This window comes from Bactrocera oleae, chromosome 3 (assembly GCF_042242935.1).
Source record: "Bactrocera oleae isolate idBacOlea1 chromosome 3, idBacOlea1, whole genome shotgun sequence".
In the NCBI taxonomy this organism is placed as follows: Eukaryota; Metazoa; Arthropoda; class Insecta; order Diptera; family Tephritidae; genus Bactrocera; species Bactrocera oleae.
In genome coordinates, this window is record NC_091537.1 from 79,037,412 (window position 1) to 79,055,881 (window position 18,470).

Below are 18,470 nucleotides of genomic sequence, written 5' to 3' on the forward strand. Positions count from 1 at the left end.
TTGATGGCGACTATTTTGTTAGGCTTACAGGGTTTGCTCTACATCGAACAACTCATAAAGAACAAAACAATCATAGGACTTTACTTGTATAAAGGACCAATTACATTTGGTAAAGAGAAAAGTGCTCTTACACCAAGGCTTCAGAGGTGTTATTAAAAGTTTGAGCATCGCTTTTTGTTGTCAAAATCCATATGGAAACTTCGAAATAATATACAAGTATAAGCAAGTTTAAATCTACTTACAGATATAAATTCCTAAGAAAAAGTCACATAAAAATCTGAAACCTGAAATGTAAATGTATTTATTTTATTGTTTACAATTTATAAATCGCTAAATTGCAAAAAATCATGAGATGGTGGTCGAAACGGTAATCGAAATCAGATCCTGCGTAGTGATTTTTCGTTCGTGTTGCCTATCATGGACTATTATTAACCTTGGAAAGATGCCAACATTTAAGACCACCAAAACATCTACTGGGTGGCGGAGTCATCGAAATTATTATTACTGTTATATTTTTGCTTTTGAGTTTCAAACCATAAGTGCATTTCACACAATACCTTCTTTGCGTAGAACACTAAAGCCATAAGGCAATTATGGTTGAATTGCCCAATTTTTCTTTCAACTCAGCCAAAATAAAGTAAAGTATTTCCTGAAAATTTCTGAAATGCCTAGCTTTCTTTCTTTTGCAACTGAAGGCAATTAACAACAGATTTCCAAAAGATTGCAAATATGAACAAGTAAGTAAAATGATTTTCAATTTTGCAGACCAAAGAAAAGTAAAACAAGCATAAACGAAATATTTCAAGTATACTTGTACAAAATAACAATAGGCCAAAAATTACTGGAGCCACAAATGTTGCAGCGCCCACATTATTATTTGGATAAAGTACGGCAGCAGCACAATGCAGCAGTCGTAGAGGGGTGAGCAATGGAGGATGTTTAATTTTCAAAAGACATTGCGGCATGCAACAACCAAAGTAATTTTCCAACAAATTAACCACACGAGTGCACGAGCGCGCACTTTGCACATGAGTTGGTCTTTTTGGACAACGTTCGAGCGCTCTAACTGGTGGGGCGAGTTGGTGGCGCGCGACTGTTTGGTGGTGGCATCTGTGTTTGTGTATGTGTGCGGGTGTGTTTGCAACAAAAAGTGTACCTTCTTTTTAAGCAAACTAGCGTACAAAGAAAATTTTAGTAAACACGTTGAACCGTCAGCGGTTGTATGCACCCCAAAATCAGCGACCTCGTGCCCGCATTTTCACTTGTTAGCGGTGGGAGGGCTGTATACCTACTTTGACGTATGTAGGTTTGTTGTTTGCGGTGTCGACTGCTGTTGACTGTTGTTAACTACCAACTACATGCTTATTTGTCTTTTGTTATTGTTGGATATTCAATTGTGGCACTGTTTTTGTTCTCACGTTGTTTGATGCGTGCAATTTGTGGCCCCATTGTTAGATAATACGTGTGTGGACCAACTCCAACTACTTAACTATTGAGTTTTACCAACAGCTTTCACGATTTACCGTAAAATTTGAGTTTACATAAAATTTGGTCAATAATTGTCAGTATTTCAATTCAGGGAACGGTTCAACTAGACTGCTGTTCTTTGTACTAACTAACCTATCTTCTCCCAACGTGTTCTCAAATCTCACTTATTTTATAGTTCTATGCTTTTTTACCTCTCTCGAATAATCATTTTCAAATATACTATCGAAATTTCTGGGTATTCAATTAAAATTACCCCTTGTTACTAGGAAAAAAAAATTTACCTTTTGCATTATATTTGTTCTCTCTCATTCAAGACTTTCCAAAGTTACTTCGAATATTCCAGAAATTCTTGACTTGACACTATGATTAGGAAGCAAACCTTCACCTTTGGACTAATGATTAAAATTATTATATAAATTTTCGTTTACAGAGACCGCGATGGTGCATTAAAGTAAAACGGTACATCGATACTAGTAAAAAAAATGTAATCATGTTTAGACATATGGATAGGATCACTAGGAAGTACGAAATCCCAAAGGCGCATCTGCTATCAATGGAAGGGATGCGTCTTCGTACTGCTGGCAGAGTTAAGTACTTAGAGCTCATCTAGCCAGGTAGCTCTCATGAAAACCCGATATCGAGAAAAGAACAAGGAAGGCATCGGTTATCATGTGCCAAGAGCCATTGACAAAAGGTGGGAACTCTCACAAAAGTAAGTACTTTGGTTTTATGAAACTATAGTCAAGCATATAATGTTCTACAGAATTGTTGAATGGTGGGAGGCGATGTAAAATACTACACTCGCAAAATAATTGGCGGAAAACAGCTACACAGATTTGTGATAGGTTCAGGGCGTTTTGCTAATCACTGATATCCAACTACAGGTTTTTCAGCTGGCTTCATAAAGTACTGACATATGTATGAAATTGCAATACAAGTTTCTCAGTGGTCCCTCAAATGTCTTTAACCAAATTATCAAGATAAATCTGAATTGTGTGACAAACAATTAAGACGTTAGCTCCAACATTGAATCAGATAACGACAGTGCACCGAGGGGATCTTAAAAAATGTTGTATTAATCGGAAAAGATCGAAAAAGAAACGTCGAGTATGGGTTTAGTCGAATTAGCCATGTTTTTATGTCCCTCTGTCTGTATATACCCGAACTAGTTCCTCGACCAATGAGTTATCAATCTGAAATTTCGTAAATATCCATTTCTTTACAAGAAACTGCATTTTTAACAACTGCCGATATCGAACCACTTTAGCATACAGCTGCCATACAAACTGACCGATCGAAACTAAATTTTTACTTTACAACTAATCAATGCCGAATTCTTTCCAAAAGATATTCGTGTGGGAAAAGTTAGTACTTAAAGTTATGCGTTGGAGACTAACCCTACGTAATTATACTCTACAGATTACTCTTTAAATATTATTTTCTTATAGTTTCATAGTTCTAACCATATCACTAACATTTTCATATGTGACATATGGTCTTTAATAAGACATATTTAAAGTACTCATCCTATTCACATCCTATTTACAATACTGATATTAGTTAAGAAACTCAAGCCATCCAATATCGCATTAAATATATTTCAGTGAACTGTAACACCAAAAGCCGTACGTGTATTGTTACATTCATTCGTCTTAAGTTCGCCAGGTCACGTGACCTTAATTAATGCCGAGGTAATTGTGCGTATTTCACAAGTTACTCCATGTTGATCAGAGACATACGTACACAGCAGTAAATAGAATTCACTGCCCCATACTCCTTCCTCCACCACAAACACATACCAATACACATACTCCGCTCATTATTCAAACCGTCTTTCACTTACGTGCGCCCAAGTCAAGTCAGCTGCGCATTTGTTGCATACAAGGTAGGCGGTTGTTTTGTGGAGTAGCACTTTTGAGTATTGCTGTTGTTGTTGTTAATATTTTGCTTAATAGCGCGTATAGCAGTGGCTTGTATTTGTGGGCGGCTCGCTGTTCGGTTTGATTTTTTGACGTCTCCAGCACGTACAATGGCCGTCGTGTGCATCACGTGGCCGCGTGGTAGTACGTGCATGCGGTTGCAAATGTCATTTTGACAAAATTTCTTTTAAAATTTAGTTGCATGTGCGTTAAGTGAAAATTAAAAGGCAGGCGACCATGTTTTTTCTTTTTTGTATGGGCGGAGTGCGGTAGGAATGTAGGAGTTTTCTTTATAAGTTATAAGAAGGCATAATTTTGTAACCATAAATCAACAGTTTGTTGTTGGTAAATGAAATGAATACACCCACAATACTGCCCTATTTAGTATTATAAATAAATCAGCTGAACTTTAGGCACTCAAAATTACATGCATTAGGAACAGGAGCTATATTTTGCAACGGGTTTATTCGAAAGTTCACTCTTAGAGATACCAATAGCTTTGATATAGATTTGAGATTTCATCTACCGGCCTTACTTTTTGAAGTGAAAGTTAGTCAGGAAAGTCAGCTTGGTGTCCTTTCAAATGTGGATTCCAAGACTAAAATGTAGATAAACCAACGGGTCTCACCGTATACTACGATGACTGTAGTATTAAAAAGAAGACCATGAAGTCCACTTCGCAGCCCTAGCTGGAGATTTCGCCAAAAGAAGGAACGAGAATACTAGTCGAGCTCGGGAAAGAGTGCATTAAGCTAAGACAAGCTGTGGGAAATGGAGCCCGTAGAAAGTATTGGATATGCTATTTAAATGGTAAGCAACTTACTTTATCTAAAAAGTCAGACAAATTGAATGCGAATCGCATTCATTATTTATAGCCATCTGTTTTGGAAAGATACATTTCAGAATCTTGCTATCAGCCTTAAGTAATGGCCACAACCAGATAGAGTAGTAGTGCTAACCACTTTTTGCCTAAGAAATCAGATAAAAAGTACACATAATTTTTTTTAGCTTATTCTTGGATTCCTTACATATAACCTATCCTCTACTTCCAAGTCACTTATATTATACAACAGGCAGAAGATAAAATATCTTACCGCGTGAAACCCGTTCGGAAATTGACCAGTTAAAACCTCTACTACTAGGAATAGAACTTTGCCAAGGGTGAAGAGCTTACTGATTTTTTTACGATTTACCTTGGTATCAAGTGTTAGTTACTTACTATCGCTTGCCAAGCTAACCTGAGGCCCAACCATTGTATGGTAAACCGCAACAAGACAGCAAGTTGCTGCTATCGTTCTGCCTAACCTTACAAGCTCATCAACCTTGTAATTTCATCCAATTCAGCGATGGCTAGCTACCCAAATTCTAAAAATGAAGTAAATCGATGCCAACGTTAGTGAGACTAGTCGTACCTTTATTAGTCTCGAGCGCACAGTCAGCGAGCTTGAAGTTAGAATCACCGGCACACTACGGAGTGGACCTTACTTTACTGAATGAGGCTGAGATCCGAAATAATCGATCTACGGCTACCTTAATAACTGCCATTTTCATTTGAAAACGTTACAATGCTCGTAAAGTTTGAAACTAAAGTTCATGAATAGTTCACGATTTTTTATTTCTTTTTTCCATTTCTACGAAATTTTCGGAGCCGAGCGGATTTAGTATATTACTCCTCGTACACCCAACATGCGTAATCGACCGTCATATTTTAATTCCGATATGGAAAGGATTTCCATTAAACGGCGCAGCAGTTCGAAGCTTAAACAAATGTGAAAGATGCGCTATCAAAGCTTCATACTTGTACAAGCTTGCGACGAGTTCCACCGTATTAGTTATGTAATCCACACATTTTTTGATGCACTCCAAATTGTTAGGATTTTACTACAGCTTTGCCGTCATAAGTCCTTTTATAAAAATGGAAAAATAGTTCCTTGGAAATATTACATTAGCAGCTTAAGTCAATACACATTAACGCCACTTCAATGACTAAGAGAGCTAAATCTAACCAATTTTTCCACTCCTCATATTTGGTACCTGTCCAAGCTCCTTTACTTACATTTTTGCTTTTTTTTGTTTTCTTCTGATTTATTTTACTTAATTACTGCTCAATTTTTTTTAGCAGGCATATGTATGTTAAAAGAGTTTCGCAAGAAAAATATAAGTCTTAGTGTCAGTGCTTTACTTGTAAAAGGAACTTAAGTGCTCTTTCATATACTGGCGCTGCTTATTTACTTACAAAAATAATATTTCTTGCATTTTTACTTTCGTGTACTTACATTGGTGACACTGAAGTGCTTATTGGGCTCATGTGTTGCGCCGCAAAAGTACTGCATATAAATACTTCCTGCCACAAATTTACTTTATAAAAAAATTTTTTTTTTGCACAAAAGGCACACTTCCTTTAACAGCTGCGCTTTTAAAATTATTTATAGTATACTTACCTTCCGTTTTTTTAAGCTTCATATATTGGAGCTTAAAGTAGGCTTTTCGTATAATTTGGGGTACAAGTTTGGCATCTTAGGTTCAATACACTCATAACCCATGAGAAGGTAATGTTTTTTTGTTAGCCTTACCGTTTGGTATCGAAGTTATGGCATTATTTCCCAATTGCTCAACGCAAATATTGGTAGAAATGCCATTTGAATTTAGCACTACAGGAAATTTTTGTTGCCTAATAAAAAAATGTGGAAAACGGTTGGCCTCAAGGGCCATCCCTGCAACTTCCCTCTAATTTCATACGCTAACGTTCAAATTTCGCTTTTTTCACTGCTTTTGAGCTCTTCTAAATTTTTCGTTTTCGATATCTAGCAAGTAAATCAACCGATTTCGACCCGGTTTGCGGGAAACGATGTGTTTCTTCAAGGTTTAGAACTGATTAGTTTTTGGTGTCGATCGGTAAAGTCGTTTGGAAAAAAATTTTATTTTTGAGATTTCTCGAAATCTACTGGTCCGATTGGGTCCAAACTTACACGAAATTCAAGTGCAATGAAACCCTTTGGAATGCCGTTTAGTTTATTCAAATCGGTTGAGCAGTTTAATAGTTATAAGAGGGTCACATACATCCACACACACACACATACATCCACACATACATACAGACATACGGACATCATCGTAGAAATGTTCGGGGAAGCTTCCTCGACCCTCAGAACGTCGAGATCTGTTGAGAACTCGATTTTTGCAAAATGGGGTGAAACCAATATCTTCCCGATTTTTAGAAAATTTTCCATTTTCTTAGCGGGAAGTTAAAAAGTATTTTGTGCCGAAATTGAGCATTTAGACTTTTGGTTCCAGCTAGAAACCACTGTACTTTAACCAATGAAGTCCAAAACCGCTTTATTAGTTATTTCAGCGAAATTGAACGGCTTCGAGTTCAGAGTTGCGACATCTATAGTTAGACAAATGAAGTTAAGCTTCAATTTCGTAAAGCAGCCTACGCTATAAGCTTATTTCGTTTGCATGCACTTAACTACTGCTCATTCTAACTCTTTTTCCTCTTGGTTAATTTAAGCAATGCTATATAGAGACCAGTTTACCAGCTTAGATCTATATTCTTAAAACTCTTACAGTTATACATTTACTGCATACATTATATTTACATATTTACTGTAAAGGTTACTTTTACATCATAAGATCGGTAGTTTCATATGCTTCATTATTACTGAGTAATTCTACGATTACGCCGAATGGTTTTACGAAAAATTCGGTTTTTTTCCAAAGCTTAAACATGTTTTTTAGATTTATAGATTTCGTACTTTGGTCTGTTAAAATAATACAGCTCGGCAAAACAAAGAAATAAATATTTGCTAGTTCTTGGATATCTTCTTGTTTTCGAGTGTCCATATTATGCATTTATTCATAAAAGTATTGAGTGTGCTCTTGCTTTTCTGATTTTTGTATATATTTTATTTTGATCAGTTATCGGCTTGTTAGTAATAAAATATGCTTTTTCAGTCATAGTTAGTGTTCTACACATCTTTTCCGCACATACAACTGCTCTCACCCACTCACTCTCTTGATCCTGAAAAATAAAATTAAAATCAAACATTTAGATTAATATGAAATTATGTGAAAGGTACTAATAAAACTCAAATATTAAGATATCTGCTCAGTTCTTAATAACTGCTTATTAAACCTTTAAGAAGCACATATAAGTTCGAAAAAGTTATATGGCATGTCGCATCAATTTAAGTTTATTTTCATTTTTATGTTACTATTTTCTGACAATTCTATCGTCTTTCTATTCGATTTCAGATTTCACTTTTTGTTTTTCTCCAAAACGAAAATCAACCCAACCACGATTGTGAGCTCAGACGAAATAGCTTAGACGTGCATATTTAGGATCAATAAGATTAAAATGACGGTTGTTTAGTCTTTACTTGGCTAGTTTCTTTTGCACAACTTTTTACGACTGATGGCTTAAATCTTATCAAAATATTAGTGAAAGCTACGTAAGTACAAGTTTAAAGTCGCTTAAATGTAGTCAACGATATTTTTTTAGCCGGTATTGCAAGAAAAACGTTGCCTACATTTAGGTGTCTGAAAATGCAAAGTAAAACTGAGAATTCACTTAATTTAATTTAAAAGCAAAGAATAAGATAACTAGTGTTTAAAAAGCTGAAAGCGAATACCACTCTGAGGTTTTTATGTGCCATTTACACTCGCGGTTAATGTTATAAATGCATAGCAGTTTTCTTACTGATATAATTAATTCCGAATAAGTGGTATAGGTGGGGACGTATATGTAGTGCGCATATGTACAGAGACTTAGCTCATTTATGTCAAACAACTAATGTTAAATAACTGAGAGTAATGCTGAAAGAATTACCTAAATTCAATTAATATTTTTACATTTTTGAAATTAATTACCACATGCAACTTATGTAATATACCGCCACCGTACACTATTGAAATATTTTAAAACTTTAGTATAGTAGCAACCAGTGTACTCAAGTTATTTGCAGCTATTGTTGTGGTGAATGTACAGAAGAGAAAATATTGTATAAGAACTTCTATTAAATCATACACAAAGGACACATATTTTGCGTGGCAACTAGAACGGGGATCAATTTTAACAATTTGGAAGTTACACATCAGCGATTCCTACTTAATCTGATACTGAAAAAGAGTACCCACCAACCAATTTGGCAAATACAGATTACTAACAAGCATTGCTCTTTATGTTATACATATTAGGGCTTTAACATTTTTTTTATTTTTAATTGTGGTGGTTGTTATTTGTTAAATCGTGTTTCACAATATAGTAGAAACTTCTATTGCACAGTGATGCCTAACAAGGGAGAGAACCTAGTATATTCTGGTTTCATAACCCGCTACTGGTAAGGCTGACCCCAATTATTGTTTTAAGCAGTCACTTTTTTCTGTTTTCGGCATTATCAATCAGATATAATTTTAGTGACGCTCTTACCTGTGCCTTTGGCATACAAATTTCAATAATCAAGCCTTCAGATTTAATAAGAAATTAATAATTAATGTGAATTAGAATTACTAGTGTGTAATATGTTGTTATATACTATTACTACTTAATTTTCTTGTTAATAATTTAATTTTTGCATAAAATACACTTAATGTTCATAAAAATATTATTAAATTGGTAGAATACTAAAAAAAATCCTCTGTTCAATCCGTTGTAGTGTTGAAGCATTTGGGTCAGTCAGCTTCAGCATGCAAAGCCTTAAACATACTTTTTTGGAAACTTTATTTTTCAAACAAGCTACCTTACATGTAAAATGCAGCCTAGTTCATACCCAAATACATTACGACTAAATTGTGTACATTCATTAAAAAAAACTGTTTGACGCCATAGTTATATTATATATTATATACCCACTTCGATGAACACCAAAGAAGCCTTAAATACGCGTATAGTTCCCGAAGCATTTTTGTAGACATTGTGTGTATAGTACTAGTTATTAGGGATGCTATTTTCAAAGCTTGATTGTTATCACAGATCTGTTATTTGATTAATTTTCTTGGATAAAAGTGTGTAAATAACTTAGATCTTTCTATCAGCCATTCTATTATATGTTTGAAGTACTCCTTTATTTTACAAATTTTTCAACCAAAAAGTTTTTAAATAGTTGGCAACCTTCCTACCTTCGCTAAAAATTTTAAAAAATATATAAAACAGCACTGCTCACGTGACGGAATTTCGTTGCGTAACACAATTTCGTTGCGGCGCAGAGAATTGACTGCAGTATTCGAAAAGGTGTCACAACAGTGTTCAAAAACGGTTTATTTCGAAATAATTCCACTTCAAGGGAAATTTTGCAAATATTTACCATAGCAAAGCCTATCAAGTAAAGCTTGTTGTAAAATAATATACACATTTCTGAAAAAATCTGGTATAAAGGCAAATCAAATTAAATATTAAATAATTAAAAAAGTTTAACCAGGGAAAATTTATGACAATTATTTTAAGTGTTTCTAAATATTTAATATACATACAAACTGTCTTAACTTACAACTTGACACACTTTGTAAGTGTTAAGTAAACTGACCTAAAAATGTTTCAGCTTACGATATGAGCAATAAAAAAATTTTATGCAAATTTACTTAAAATTTTGCTCAGTTACGGTCAAATAGTGCTAGTTAGCGTACTAAGCTCAGTACTGCGTACAGCGCCTTACGATATGCTACAAGTTATTAAAACACAAACTGGCCGCCAAACAAAATTCAAGTATTTGTTTTGAATATCTAACTGTATATTTTGCACACTTTAGTAGGCGCTGCTTCATCAAGCAGATACCGTTAAACTACTGATAAAAGGTAAAACTGAGATTTTACCAACATTTCGTTGATATTTACACAGCTCAACCGTTAAACTGGCCGCTGGGCGAATTTGTCTGGCAACAAGCAATATTCTGACAGAAGTGCACATATATATAGTATATAATAAATATATTTCATAAATGAAAAACTTTTTAACGTATCATTTTCTGCTTTTTATCAGTTTATATTTTCACGCAAGTGCTCTTCAAGCACAGTTTCGGACAGCTTTCAGCGAATTTAAGTAAACAACCATAAAAAAAAACAAAAGTATGAAGATCAAAGTAAAAGAAAAAGTATTTCTCTTATTTATATTAAATAATAACTTCAGCTGCGTTCCGGCAACGTGCCAGCAGCTATGTGTGTGCGTGTGTGGTTTGTGGTACGCGTATGCCATGGCGTATGCGTCACTATGTATGTTTGTATTTGTGTTTACGCATTCGGGCACACAGGTGTATAACGGTTGCGGCGAAAACGACAAAGCAGAAAAAGCGCAAGTACCGTTACAACATTGGAAGGACACTTTTGGCCCAGTATACGTACCGTTCGTTTTTTATGATTTTGACAAAAAAAATATTGAAAAAAAGACGTAAAAAATTAAAAAAGAAAAAACTGAAAGTTGATTCTCAAAAAGTGGAACAAAACAAATTTGTTTTGCTTTCTCTTGAATTTTTCCCCCCTCTTTTGTGTATTTCATTGCTTGCCAACGCAAGCAACATTTGTGTTTATTAAAAAATTCGAAGTATACAAGAAACTTTTTGATGCAGCAACAACACACTAACTGTCTGTGCAGTATCCGCGCCTGGCGGTGGCGCATGCGTACATAAACAAACACAGTCTTCCATGTTTACCGTTATGTGTGTGTGTGTGTGTGTGTGTGTGTTTATATCTATACTGTAATAATACTTCAACTTCCCTCCAATACTTTGTTGTTCTTATTATATTTTCCATAAACAAACTTTTGCCAATGCTTGCCACTGCAGCACAGGTGTTTCGCCGTCGGCCGCTCACTAATTTTATATACCTTACTTGTGCGAAATTTTTCTGATTGGTCTGCCAAAAATTGAAGATGTTCTTTTCGTCAGCATCTACCAACAATTTTCTATTCTCTTATAATGTGTTTGTTTACTTTTTGTGGCACAGATTGTAGCGCCGGATATTGAGCATATCACCGGAAATTACCACCTTTTTTTAGTAAATAAAATGCAAATATTTTATGGCAACTGTTCAGTGAACTTAGTTCGTTAATATGGTTGAATTTTTGTTTTTACTTATAACACACAAGTATCTAATATGTACGAACATAGCTGTTTAGTGAACGATCACCGCTTCTAGATTTGCCTTACTCAAGAACTCTGCCATCAGAAAGCGGTTGATTTTAGGATATGCCAAAACAACACCTGTGCTAACACTCTTCTTGGCCCAAATTATCACTGGAAATATATGAAGAAACCGATCGATGGCTATCCGATAAACATGGATACACTGGTATACATAAGATACTAAGAAGAGCTTAAACCTTGAACTTCAGGCGGTAAATTTGCTTTGAGTAAGACAAAACTATTATATCGGCTGGAAAGAGCATGATTACGGTTTTCTGAAATCCGCAAGGTGTGAGCTAAATCGATTAGCTGGAGGAATTCAGAACGGTCTGGACTATGCAAAAATATAGGGCGAACCATTGTTGAGGTTTTAAAAAATATGCACCATTTGGTAGAGAAAAAACTACTCGTTTATAATGATAAGGCATTGGCTCACAGTTCTGTTCACACCTTGACCAAAATCGACTATGAACTGTGCTGTCTCTTTCACCATATTTTATATTTTTTTATATTCCGTGCGACTTTTTTTTATTTTTTCCGAACATAAAAGAGTCACTCACCAGACAGAAGTGTCGAATAATCGGTATCATGGAGTCTTAATTTGCATACGTCTAGAAAAAAGTTAAGTGTATCGAACTTAAATTAGCCAATATTGAGAAGTAAATCGTAATTTGTATACCCGAAAGGGGTTATATTCAGTTTGCCACGAAGTTTGTAACACCCAACCGCAGATATCGGACTATTATAGCATATAGCTGCCATACAAATTGAACGATCGGAATCAAGTGGTTGTATGGAAAGCCTTTTCATTTGTTTTTTTTATGGCTTATTGTTTAAGGCAATGGAGCAATCTCCGAAGAAATTGTTCAAAACGGAACCCTCTGGCATATGAAATGTGTAATAGCATGGGACGAGTAGTTAAACAGATTTTCAAAAAGCATGAGGCGCAGTATTGTGAAGATTACGAGTTTGCGATGTCGAGCTTTTGTTGAGTTGAAAAGCATGCTGTGATAACTGAAAAGTGATTAGTTTTTGACTCGCTACGAAGATCATTCAGAATTCGAGTGGACTTTGGGTTCTACGATACATTTCGATCAATGTGCATACTGTCAAATTCTTTTTAGTTGCTTACACCAAAACAGATCGATATTACCCAGTTTAAGCTTATGTATGGTTGGTGTGCTAAGGAGCTATCTGATGAGAGAAAAGATTTAAGCCCATTATTTTCAATGGTGATAGATTACATAAAATCTTCCGTTTATGATCAAAATGCGCCTTTCGCTATGCTAGTTACTTTACCTGAAGCTGATAAATTTCTTGGCAAAATACTGACAGGAAAGATTTACCAAATAATCGCGCAAGTTAACTCAGAATCTAAGGTATAAGTCATACTTGAATACAGATGGATTGGGTCATCTCGTTCATTATACGAGTATATGAATGCATGACTTATCAGTAAAGCGAACCAGAGCTTAGCTTATGCCTGGAGAATAAGGTACCTTAGTTCGCAGTACAAGCTTCTATTGAATAGTATGCCTTGATAAAAAAGAAATAAAGTATGCTTTAGGGATAGGAAATCCCTCATATTTGGTGTGTTACCTATTTATTGCGTTCAAATTTGTATATTTAATATTTTTCTAAAGAAAACGTTTGCCAACCTAATTTCTTTTTTTTTTACACATTTAAACCCTAATTTTATTATTATTAGTAATTTTTTTCTTCCTCCGTTATTTTAGCACACAATACTTTTTTTTATAAAACCACAATTCTATATTTATTTATATTACCCCGAAGTTGTTTCCTCTTAACTACAACTTTCATTGTTCTGGAAATGTTACTTGAATATGCCAAATGAAAAGTTTAAAGCGGATTCCGGTTTTCTGCTGTAACGTCTTCTTTACCTCAATACCGTTTTGTTGCTTTGTTTAGAGTTTGGCTAGCATGCTTGTGTATGAAAATAGTCAGCTCCCCCTAGCGCTTCTTTAAGATTTTTTTACAACTTTGATGGCCACAAAGCGGGGTAATAAAATGTTTATAAATATTCGTGCGAGTGTGTGTGTGTATCGCGCAGGTAGCATACACACGTATAGAGACAAATATCTGCATAAATTCGGTTTTTATTTTTGCTTGCAATTTTCTATTTTGGTAGGTGTGTGTGTGCATGCGCTTGCGGTCTAACTTTGCGATAAAGTGACGGAAATTTCAGCAGGAAATATGGAAAAGTTGAAACTTCTTGTTACGCATTTCCGGCCATCCGTTGCAACTATCTATCCACAACTATTTTTTCAACCAACTTGCTTGCTTCGTGCTTCTTTTCTGTTGTGCTGCCCGTTGCACTTTCTAGTTGCAGCCTCCAGCTGGTTGCATTTTTCTTTCAGTTTTACATTTACATATATACTTGGTTCACAATACTTTTAGCTTACTTGCTTTATTATATTTTGTTTAAGGTTTTATTGTTATTGTTGTTGCTGTTTGCGGTTGAAATAGTCGACTTATGCGTGCTTTTATTTTATTTTCTTTTTTTACATTCTCTGCATTTTTTCTTCATGCTCATGAACTTAACAGACTTTTTGCTTTGCATATCCTTTTGCAAATTTAGTAAAGTACTTTGTATAATATTTTGGTCGGTTATTTGCTGTTTAGGCATTGTGGAACCCTATATAATTCAAAAAGTGTTTTTAAAGTATTGCAAAACCAAAACTTTTTTTTAAGATCGGTGTTTTTTATATGTATACGAAGAACGGAACTCTGTGATCTTCAAATCTTGATTGCTTTCAGTAGACTCCACTTACTTGGGAGAAACCCAAGCTTGCTTCAAAAGGAAATGAAAACGAAATAGATATTGTAATATATACCATATAATTTTCCAATATTAGTCTCCTCTTACAAGATATGCACAAAATCGACCTACTATCTCAGCGTAAATACATATAGTAATTTTTAAAAAGGAAAAATATATACCGTTTAAGGTTACTGGGGTATTTTGTTTTTGTTCACAATTGCCTCTTTCGTGACTTCCTTATCTTTCTCATTTTGAAAAAATCTTACCTTTCAATTCAAATATAAAGATTCATTCTTCATTCGAACATTATTAACAAGTTATGTCCAACGATCCGTAAGAGCTGTTTTGACTATAATAAAAGTACGTTTATTTCCCATTGCTGTAGTCATTGACTCACTATCGATTTTTAAACTTATAATACTGAATATTAAGGCCCCCAACACACGCTCGATATCATAGACATGATAGAAAAAATTCTTTTTTGTTTTTAAAAGTTTCGAAACTTAATAAGGCATTTATCCGGCCTGTTATATACAGACTTAAATATGGTTTACGAAACATATTTCCACCGTTTTAAAATTTATAAATTTCAAAAATTAATATTACTATGAAAGGGATAAATAAACGCGACACAAAGTGACAATATTGACCAACATTTCTTTCACTATCCTCAATAAATTTCCATTATCTAGCTTCTCAAAACACTAGCCAAAGATTTTAAGGATCGCAAGAAGTACAGTGCGTTCAAAAAGTAATGGCGTTTTCCTGCGTGATCAAAATGTGGTAAACAGCTTTAATTTTTTTTTGCAAACTAACACATGTTTTATTGCGATCACTGACGAGTACAATTCTGTCAGGTTTTTTTTCGATCTTCTTAATGTGTCACGTCGTGCCGTGAAATAAGAAAAATGTGTGCTCAATATAAGAAACGTTATGAAGCAGACTTTCTAATAAAGCATCTCAAAGGCCCCAAAGCGACTACAAAATAACTGAAAAGTATTTAATATGAGTTGTACCTTTGTGAAGAGGTGGTCTGACCATTATGGAGGCACTAGATAACTACAAGACAAGCCAGAAAAGAGAGAGGAATCACGTGATACTTAAAAGTAAGTACAAATCTACTGTTCTTCTTTTTGAGAAGAAACCACTGCTTAGTTTAAGAGAAACATTTTTTTTTAAACGGATAAAATAAATATATCTCTAAATACAATACAGGACATATTTCAGAGATCTGCTGCAGATAAAATACACATTGAAAAACAATTGCATTGGGCATGGGAAAATATGAACCGTGATTGGAGCAATGTAATATTTACAGATGAAACAACTTTTGTATTGTTCAAAGGATAAGAAAAGTATAGATATTCCGTCGCAGGCGTTTTAAGCAACCTCAATGAGTGCATGTTTATGAATGCTTCTTTGCTCATAGATTTGTGGTTTTGAGGTGCCTAACAAAAAACCTGCACGCCTTTAGCATGATTAAATTGTATAAAAAGGGTTTACTGAAGTCAGCTGAAATGCTGCGGCTAAAATAACCATGCTTGGATACTGCAAGAAAACACCGATCCGAAATGCAGGAGCAGACTCTGTACTCAATGGAAACAAGAAAACCATATTGTTACTTTATATTGGCCATCGCAGTCACCAGACGTCATACCAATAGATAGGGCTTTAATGATTGCCAAAATATTTTTTATATATTATATATTTAACGGCAACAAACCCATAGTCAATCGATAACAATTAGACGTATGACTCAGAAAACGACTCACTTTTGTAAAGTGTAGCAACAATTTTATATACGGTATGTATCAGAAGAGGAATCCAGATCAGTATATTCAATATATAAGGTCTAATAAAAATAAATTTATTTCTTTTGCATTTTGTTGGAGGATTTATTTGACATAGCTAAAAATATCTGATTTATATCAAATATGCACCGTTTTATATAACTTGCTGCCACAGCCATCCCGCCGTCGACAGAAACAGATAGAAATCGCTTGGTACGAGTTCAAAACTAGAGTCACTGTTGATGTGTGTGACCTGGCATTGTCCTGATAGAGCACAATTCCTGTCCTATTGGCCAAGGCTGTCCACTTTTACGCTTCTTGCAGACGGTCCGCTTGTTGATTGTACATATTGGAGTTATGAGTTTGACCGTAGGGGAAGAGCTCATAGTAGATGATCGCTTGCCAATGCCACCAAAGATATAGCAAAACCTTTCTGACCGTCCAATCCTCACTTCATAACGTTGAGGACCATAAGCACTATTCACATTTTCGCTTGGCTTTAGTTGTTACGTTTATTGGAGAAAAAATGCAAAATGTGACGTTTTTTTTGTTTACTGTTGTCCATCTTGAATGTGTGCTCAAACAATGCTGGGTCAAGCAATAACAACACTGTCCAGGGCACGAACTCTTGCCTTTATAACTTCATAATCCAATTTTATACTACTCGAAATACAGACTATTTAAGCCATCTTTTGCAAAAACAATGGATTTATTTTTACTTGACCTGTTATAATATAATATAAGCATATCATATATCTATATCTATAGCATATCTATAAGAAATGAATAAACGAAAACTTAAACTTAAATTTCACCACAAAATCAATATTAAAGAATAAGCAGATTTAGTCAGAAAAATATACATATTTCTTTATATGAATGCAACAGAATTTTTAGATAAGGCAGATTCCCTTATACTTTCACACCTATATAGATATACAGGTATATGTATTTAAAATCATCTGATAGACTATTTTGGGGATTTCGTTAATGGCAGAACTTGTGGCAATGTCACACATGTACAAACAGCTAACTGAAAATACACCCACACAAATGCACTCACACCGGTGAGCGCAAACATTTGCTTGAAATCAGCAATGAACGTGTGCGTACAAATACAAATAAGCCAAAACAACTGGCAATTGCGCCTTGAATTATGCAAATGTTACACAATGGCGCACAGCCAACAGCAAGACAACGCATAAAAGCCCCTACACAACTATACATACATATTAGATTATGTGTACATGCACAGACGCACATCATTTGGCGTGCACCGTTGCTGGTCGGTATGCCTTTGAGTTTGCTGAAGCAACAATATGTGAGCATAGCGCACATTGTTAGTGTATTTGTTTGCTGTTGCTATTGTTGTTATTTTTACATTTAACATATTTGTCTGTTTTTATTTGATGGCTTGTTTGCCTGCTTTCAGGCGCTAACTTCTGCCATTTACCTAACAATTTGCACAATGCAAACGCACAGCAAAACACATTCGCACGCATGTACAGTGCCTGCAAATGTATGTTACCGAAATAACGCACACACATTTTCACACAGTGATTTTGTTAACTTGCTTTTTGCATTTTGCTGCCTGTTGCTGTTTTAATTTGCAGCAAATAAATTTAATTTACTATTTGTTTCTTTCAATTTTCTGTTTGGAAATTCTATTTTGTGGTTCAATAAAGTGAAAATATTTACAGCAACACACTAATGGCAGCAACTGTACAAGTATATTGCTAGTGAAGTGAATTCTGTGCGTGTGTGCGTATCAATTCTGATTTAAAATAAATATTTTTTGTAAAAGGCCAATTGAAAAGACGTAAATAATTAGATTAGAAATTAAAAGGTATTTGTTTGATATGCTCACATTTTGTAATATAGTTTGAAAAAGCCAAATTGGCTTTTAATTAAGTAAAATGTAGTGATCTATTGAAAGTGCACCAATTTTTAGAAATGTTGATCTTTTAAATGCTGCTTTCTATATTTTCTCAGAATTTTGATATATAAAGTATTTAACCATATTATAGCTTATACAATAATAAGAATATAACCCGAACCGAAAATTCAAAAATCTGTATATTAGTTATAAGGAGGCTAGGGAAAATATTGCCTCGATTTTACCCATTTTTTTCACAACGGCACACTTTTATTGTGTAAAGGTTATCTCTGAATTTCAATAATAAATATCACAGATCGACCGATATTTTGATTAAAAGGCCAGTCATAGACATTGACTTTTCGACATTTCATTTTATATCTGAAAGCTTAAATGATGCTGCGCCAATCTCGACAACTTTAAGACGTGAAATAACGTACCTTAAGGGCACTATTTATACAAACTTTCATTCCGATAACTTCACTGAAACTTTATTGGCTTACA